Source organism: Mus caroli, chromosome 1, assembly GCF_900094665.2.
Source record: "Mus caroli chromosome 1, CAROLI_EIJ_v1.1, whole genome shotgun sequence".
Taxonomy (NCBI): domain Eukaryota; kingdom Metazoa; phylum Chordata; class Mammalia; order Rodentia; family Muridae; genus Mus; species Mus caroli.
The window spans coordinates 89,375,349-89,383,913 of NC_034570.1; positions in this window are offsets into that span (position 1 = coordinate 89,375,349).

The following is an 8,565-nucleotide window of genomic DNA, read 5'->3' on the forward strand; positions in this document are numbered from 1 at the left end:
TATCAAAAGATGGCCTAGTTGGCCATCACTGGAAAGAGAGGCCCATTGGACATGCAAACTTTATATGCCCCAGTACAGGGGAACGCCAGGGCCAAAAAAATGGTAATGGGTGGGTAGGGAAGTGGTGGGGGAGGGTATGGGGGACTTTTGGGATAGCATTGGAAATGTAATTGAGGAAGATATGTAATAAAAATATTAAAAAAAATAAAGAATGAAAAGTCTGAGTTGGGTGTGGTGGCACATGTCCTTAATCCCAGCACTTGAGAGACTGAAACTGGAGGAAAATGAACACACAGGACACTGATATATACCCCTTCATTTAAAAGAAAGGCTAAGTTTCAGTATTACTTAAGTTTGTTCCAATGTAACTCATAATTATTTTACAATATTTAAGTACTAATCTTAGTTAATAACCATCTATAGGAGTACTGAAATTCTTGCTATAGGCTCTAGAGAGACAAAAATAGGTGATTTAGATTCTAGCGCCTCGTGCTAAAAGGCTCACAGAACAGGGGCTGAGGACTGTCTTTATTAAGAAATAATGAAGACAGCATATTACCTGGGGCAAAGCACAGAAAACTGATTTTTCCAAGCACATTGTATAGCTCAGATAAACACAGTAGCTCTTAATTCAGGAGCATGACACTTTACAAAATACAAATATTATATCACCTCTAGTAATGGTTAAAGATATATGTTCCAAAAGATGTAAAGGAAAATTGATTTAACAACCTATTCTATTAAATAAATATTTATACAAATTTCTGTTTCTAATTTTTAGACATGTGCCTAGTTATTCATCTTAGATAGATAGAAATTGCCCTGGAATAAGATTAGTGTGGTCTAGTACACACTTGCATATAACTACTTCATCTGGTCAAGTAGAAATACCATGTTCAGTTGTAATAGAGTGGGCTGATAAAAAGAAGCATGTTATAATCAGAGCACGTAATAGGCAAATAGAAATTCAATGCTGGAGACTGCACACACACACACACACACACATACACACACAAGCTCCCTCATTGCCATCTGTCAATTTCTGTTTTCTTTTCTCAACAATTGTCTTCTCACAATCTCAGACACTACTGAGTGACTAAAGGGTCACAGAATCTCATACTCTCACTTAAATCGGTCATATTTCTTCTTGATAGGAAGTACATTTGGGAGCCAGCTATAGTTTTTTTTTGGTATAAGAATGAGTGTGACACATGGTTTTATTTTCTTCAGACAAATTGGAGTTCGATTTCATTTTCTACATTTACCATTATCAGCCTTTGTTTTTGCTTAATGTGAAAGTATCCTACAGCTTATGTAAAATAGAAGAACCAAATGTTTAGTCCTTAGACAAGTGGTAACTTGTTTTCTGTACTTCGTTCTTTTTAAAAAAAAATCAATGAAATGATGTCTAATAATATACTGCTATACTCATAGATTGGTGCCTATCCCAATTTTCATCAGAGAGGCAGCATCCAGCATCTGATGGAAACATGCAGAGATGCACAGCCAAATATTAGGTAGAGTTCTGGGAATCCTGATGAAGAGGAGCAGGAACCAGAAGGGTCAAAACCACCACACTAAAACAAATAGACTCAATAAACCTGGACCTATATGGACTCACTGAGATTGAATTAACAATCAGGAAGCCTGCAAGAGTCTGACCTCTGCATATATGCTATAACTGTGCAGTTTGATGTTTTAGTGAGACTCCTACCAGAGGGAGAAGGAGCTGTTTTTGATACTTTTGCCTGCTTTTCAGACCCTTGTCCTCTTACTGTGTTGCCTTTTCCTGTCTTAATATTAAAGGAGGTTGTAATGTTATTGCAACTTGATATGCCATGTTTGGTTAATATACCTAGGCGGCCTGCTCTTTTTTCAAGTGCTGAACGTTTAAGTTCAGCTTTTGTCTGAGATGATCAGACTATTAAGCACTAGCCCAGTCCTAGGGAGAAAATGGGTCCAGGTATGGCAGGGGCTGAAGGGGAAACCTAAGAATCCTGAGCAGTGCTGAATATGCCAGGAAAGAACACCAGGGAGACTGTGCCAGAAAACAGCTCATTTATTAGGAGGGTGCAAGGGGAATTTATACTCTAGGGAGAATAGCCTGTTGGGCCTATATGATCATATGTTACTGGCTGGGGAAAGAACATTCAGGATGATTCATTTGCATATTCAGGAGCAGCAGGAGCCAAGGGAAGGAAATTTTAACGCCATATAGAAAGGTAGTCCAGCCTGAGATATTACAGATCCAGTGACAACCAGCCATGATAACCCTGCACTTAGGAACTTATTCATTACTACATTCACAGGGGCATGTTTTCACCAAAAGAAGCCTATCTGCTGAGGACTCTTGATGCCAGAGCAAACTGGGGAGTGCCACCCCAAACCTGCTTCTCTCTAGGGGTAGCAATTGAGCAACAATGTAGACTGGAGGGGGAGTCTACATTGGGGGAGTGAAGTATAACTGGCCACAGGTGGGTTCAGTGCATGACCTCGGTGGGTGATGAGTAAATGGGGAAAGATCACATACAGAAACAGGTTTGAGGACCTGGTTTGGTTTTTTTATGGAGGAAATGGGTATTATGCTGCTGGGGAGGTGGCCAGAGTCTCTGAAGGCAAGGTTTCTGTGGCCGTGTACCATTGGCCTGGCCAGGGGTGTTGGAAGATGGTTCATTTACAAACTCAGGGACTGTAAAGGTAGGAACCTATAAGGTCTAACAAATAATTAGACCTAATAGCTGTCAAGGTGATAAAATACTGCTAGGGAAGATGGTGAGGTAATTAGGCTTCATGGTGTTGAGCTAGGAGGATGGAAGTAGCCAACTACTCTTGTCCTTAAGTTGGAGGTATCTGGGGTTGAAGTTCCTGCAACACTTTCTCCATAATCCTGGGCCATTATCATCCCTCAGGGGAGCAGGCAAACTCCTGATGCTCTCAGGATAAGGAAATCCATGGTTGTAGGCATACTTCAACCACTTCTCAGTTCCAGGCTATCACGGATAGTCCACTGAAGGGAATTTGAAGAGGACAGGATGGGGAGGGAGGATATTGGGAGGAGGGATTGAGAGGAGAGGTAGGAGGGGAATCTGTGGTTGGGATGTAATATTCAAAAGAATAATTAAAATATAAGAAATTCAAATATAAGGATAGTATAAATTACGGTTCATTATATGCAAGGTAATTACAGAGTATGCATGTTAAAGAATTCTTATACATAAAACCTTTAATCAATGTAAATATAACAATAAAAATAGTATAATAATAATTACCACTCCATTTTAATTACTTCATTTATGTATGAATAACTTTAGATTTTCAGAAAAGTGTCAAAATACCGAGTAAGAGGTGCCACTCATGCCAACTTCACAATATTATCCTGTAGACTGAAATCAAGAATTTGAATGATTGACAGAGATCTAAATATAGAAGCAATGTAATATTGAAATAATAGAGGGATGGTGTCTCTTGCATCTTATAAAAAGTGGACTCAGTTTTACATAAATAGCATGATCATAAAAGGTGGATTAGAGAGATAAGGTTATATCCTAAAGATGTTTAATAAAATCTGATGTCCACAAAAGTGTATATAAAATAATGAGCCAACAAGGTACAAATCTACCTACATCATTATATGAAATAAATCGAATATGATTAGTAGCCTTACAGAAATTTCTCCAATAATATATTCTTCCCACTTTCTATAATGTTGGTTTTCAGACATATCTATTAGCTGAAAACAATTAATTGACTGTTCTCTTAAGCACTCCATAGTATCTTTGGTCAAAGGGATAAAACAGTTCTTCTAATTGGAATTCTTACTTTGTTGCTTTTTCTCCATCTCTTTTAGAAATAAAACAAAACACTTTATTCATTCTTTATGAGTTTCACATCATGCACCTCAGTCCTATTCATCTTTCTATCTCCTCTTATCCATTCTCTACCCTTGCAACTTCCATTCCCAACCAAATAAAACACACACAATCACACACACACACACACAAACAACAAAGAAACAAACAATGAACAAAACAAAATAAAGCATAGAAAGCATCCTGTCCTGGAAGCTATAGTATGTCACACTGTGTCCTACAGTATATCTTTCTCTCCATATAGCTTCACTTGGAAATGTTCATTGCAATGAGTCATTTGTCTGGCTTGAAGTAGCTGGTTTCTATGACACCATCAATATTAGATCCACACCAGGACTCCACCTGGTTTATCCTGTTGTTGCCTTCTGTCAGGGAGATCCTGCAGCTTCGGATTAGCACTAGCTTCCCTTTCATATGCCCCAACAGTTCACAGATGAGCTAGATGTTGGAGTGGGCCAACTCTGAGCCCTGATTCTGGGACGCAGTGGTATCTGAGCTGGTCAGCCCATCAGTCTCTCCCAACACACACTACCAGGGCAATCTAGGTCATCCAATGCCACCAAAGGCAGGAGGCAGTGTGAATTCTCCGGCTATCATGCCCTTGAGGCAAGTCACTCGCATCCATGTCTCCAGAGTCAGTTCCACTGTTATGTTCAGTTGAGGCACTGGTCCCACTTTCACAAGTGTTACAGATGGTAAGTGGGTGAACCAGCTCTCCTGCTTTCACACCATTGGGTCTTGCTCCTTTATGCCTTTGCCATCAGAGCCAGCTCCACTGTTTACACAGAAGAAATACCATACCTGTTCTCCAGAGTGTTACAGTGAATGGCAGGGATACCTCTTCCACTTACATGAACTTGGGCCCAGCTCTCCTGAGTACCAAAGATGGCAAGGGGCAAGACATGAGAAGGGCATCACTGTGCTCATTCCACCTTACAGCAGAGGAGTGGTAAATCCAGTTTCCCTTTACTCTTGCCCTTGGGACAGGATCACCCATGCCTTCACCACCAGAGCCAGCTCTATTGTGATGCCCAGGCAAGGTGCAGGGCCCACACTCCCTAGTTCTGTAGCCAGCATTCTGGGCAGTCAATAACTTATTTCTTTGTCTTTCTTTGACTTTCATTTTAATTTAGCTTAAATAGAGAACACACACACACACACACACACACACACACACACACACACACACACATATATATATATATATATATATATATATATATATATATATATATATATATATATATATTATTCCCAATCTGTTTATTCCCTTTTTGTCTTACTGAGTGTCCCTTGCCTTTCGGAAGCTTTACAATTTTATAAGGTCCCATTTGTTAATTCTTGATCTTACAGTACAAGTCACTGTTGTTCTGTTTAAGAATTTTTCCCACTTTCTTCTCTATATAGAAAATGTGGTGCATTTACACAAAGGAGTCCTATGCAGCTATTAAAAACAATGAATTTATGAAATTCTTAGACAAATGGATGGATCTGGAAGAAATCATCTTGAGATAATTCAATCACAAAAGAACACACATGATATGCACTCACGGATAAGTAGATTTTAGCCCAGAAGCACAGAATACCCAAGATACAATTGACAAAACACGAAACTCAAGAAGGAAGACCAAAATGTGGGTACTTTGATCCTTCTTATAAAGGGGAACAAAATACCCATGGAAGGAGTTACAGAGACAAAGTGTAAAGCAGAGACTAGAGGAATGACCATCCAGAGACTGCTCCACCTAGGGATCCATCCCATAAACAACTACCAAAACCAGACATTATTGTGGATGCCAACAAGAGCTTGTTGACAGGATCCTAATATAGCTGTCCCCTGAGAGGCTCTGCCAGTGCCTGACAAATACAAATGTGGATGCTCACAGCCATCCATTGAATGGAGCACAGGGTTCCCAATGAAGGAGCCAGAGAAAGGACCCAAGGAGCTGAAGGGGTTTGCAGCCCCATAGGAGGAACAACAGTATAAACTAACCAGTACTCCCAGAGCTCCCAGGGACTGAACCACCAACAAATAAAAACACATGGTGGGAGACATGGCTCCAGCTGCATATGTAGCAGAGGATGGACTAGTAGGTCATCAATGGGAGGAGAAGGCCTTGGTCCTGTGAAGGCTCTATGCCCCAGTTATAGGGGAATGCCAGGGCTAGGTAGTGGGAGTGGGTGAGTTGGTGAGCAGGGTAAGGGGAGAAGGGATAGGGGGTTTGGGGAGGTGAAACCAGAAAAGGGGATAAAATTTGAAATGTCAAACTACAGCCATAAAGTTTCACCAACATGCCTCCCTAAGCATGACTTCAACATGGACAACACCAATAGACATACTGAAGTGGAGGTAAGGGTTCAGAAAGCTTTAATGCTAGACAGAGAAATATAGATAACTAAAGAACACTGTGAGTGGGAGAAACCAACTTTCTCGGAGAAGATCATATCAATTAGTTGTTCAGTTAGTCATTCTTGAACACATAGATACAAGTAACAGTATACAGCTGAAATGGTTGTATTTATGTATGTAGCAACAATTACAGAAATAGAGGTCACAAAGCAACAATTACAGAAATAGAGGTCACGAATTTGAAAGAAAGCAAGTCCAGTACATAAGAGGCTTGGGAGATCAAGGAAATGGAAAGGAACAATAATGAAGATTATAATCTTCAAAAATAAAAAAGTCATCTTTAATTATTTTATTACTTTTATTTAATTGTATGTCTACGTGTATATGAAAACGTATATGGGAGTAACCTACTAAGCCATAACAGGATATCAGAGGTGAATTTGCAGGCAGTTGGAAACCACCAAACATGGGTTCTGAAAATAAACTTTGGTCTTCTCTTAGAACAGCATGTTTTCTTACACAATGAGCTATCTCTTCAGTCCCAGAATGGAACTAACTGATAAAAGAATATAATTCTGAGTTCAAATACTATGTAAACTAATCTTAGAGAAAAGTTCTTGGATTTTTAAACTTACCTTTAACATAAGTCAGTATCAGTTGTAGACCAATAAAAATTAAGAAAGCATCATCTCTATTTGTGCTTTCATTGTTCTTGATTGTAGTTGTTAACTAGCTTCATAGTATACATTAGCTATTTTATTTCATTGGAAAATATTCAATTATTGTCTTCCAAATATGTAAACATCTGTCAAATTACAGTACAGAAGCAGGGACTCGAAAGATAACCCCATGGGTAACATGTTTCTCCCACAATAATGAAGACCTAAACATGAATCACCAACAACATATAAAAAGTGAAGCCAACATAATCTTTGAAAAAGATGCCAAAATATACATTTGAAAAATATAACTACAATAAATTATGGTGGGAAAATATATTTCAACATGTAAAAAATGAAGCTAAATCTTGAAATCTACATCTGCCCAAAATTCAGCAACAATTGGATCAAGGACTTCAACTTAAGACATGATATATTAAAAATGCTTGCACTTATATTCTCAGGTGAGGATATCAATCAAGCAAGGGAGCAGCCAACAGAATGGGGGAAAAATTTAGTTAACTGAATATTTGTCATAGTATTAGTGTTGAGAACACACAAAGAACCAACAACTCAAACACTGAGAAAACAACTCAATTAAAGGGTCTACAGATCTGGACAGAAAGTTTGCACAAGAATAAATATGAGTGGCCAGCAGACAGTTTTTAAGTACCCAATATTCTTAGCTATTAAGAAAATGAAGATTAAAACTACTTTAAAATTACATCTCATCCCAATCAAAATGCTTATCACAGGATAAAAATGGCAACAATTCTGGCATGCATATGATGAAAGAAGCACTCCTCTCTAATTATTATAGGAGTGCAGCCACTTAGGAAAGCAGTCTGGACGTTTATCCCAATGCATACAAATAGATTTTCCAAGTGACTCAGCTATACCACTGGACATATACCCAAAGGAAATGATATCATTCTACATAGATATCCAGGTATGTTCATTGTCATTCTATTCAGAGTAGTTAGGAAATGGAATCAACCCAGACATCTGTCAACTTATGAATGATTAATGGACATGTTATACATAAGCAGATTAGATGATTACTCAGATGCAAAGAAAATGAGATTATGAAGTTTTCAGTAAATGGGTGGAATTTGGAAAATATGCATAATGAGGTCACCCAAACCCAAAATGTTGCATGCTATCTCTAATCTTCTATTTGGGATATTTACTCAGGGTCACACGTAGAAATTGTGAAACTACCCACAGTCCAGTAGGTGACAGATTCATTTAAGGAGTAAAGGTAGTAGATAATAGGCTAGATTCAAAATACAGTTGGAGTACTACAAGAGACAATGTTCAATCAGACTGTGGTGTTAAAAGATAGGAAAATGAGGAAGCAGGGAAAGGATTAATCAAAATGAAGTGTGCTAGAATAACCAATATAGGGACATGTAATTTTCTTTTTTTTTTAATTTATTTTTTATTAGGTATTTTCCTCATTTACATTTTCAATACTATCCCAAAAGTCCCCCATACCCACCCCCCCAATCCCCTACTCACCCACTCCTACTTTTGGGCCCTGGGGTTCCCCTGTACTGGGGCATATAAAGTTTGCAAGTCCAATGGGCCTCTCTTTGCAGTGATGGCCAACTAGGCCATCTTTTGATACATATGCAGCTAGAGACAAGAGCTCCGGGGTACTGGTTAGTTCATATTGTTGTTCCAC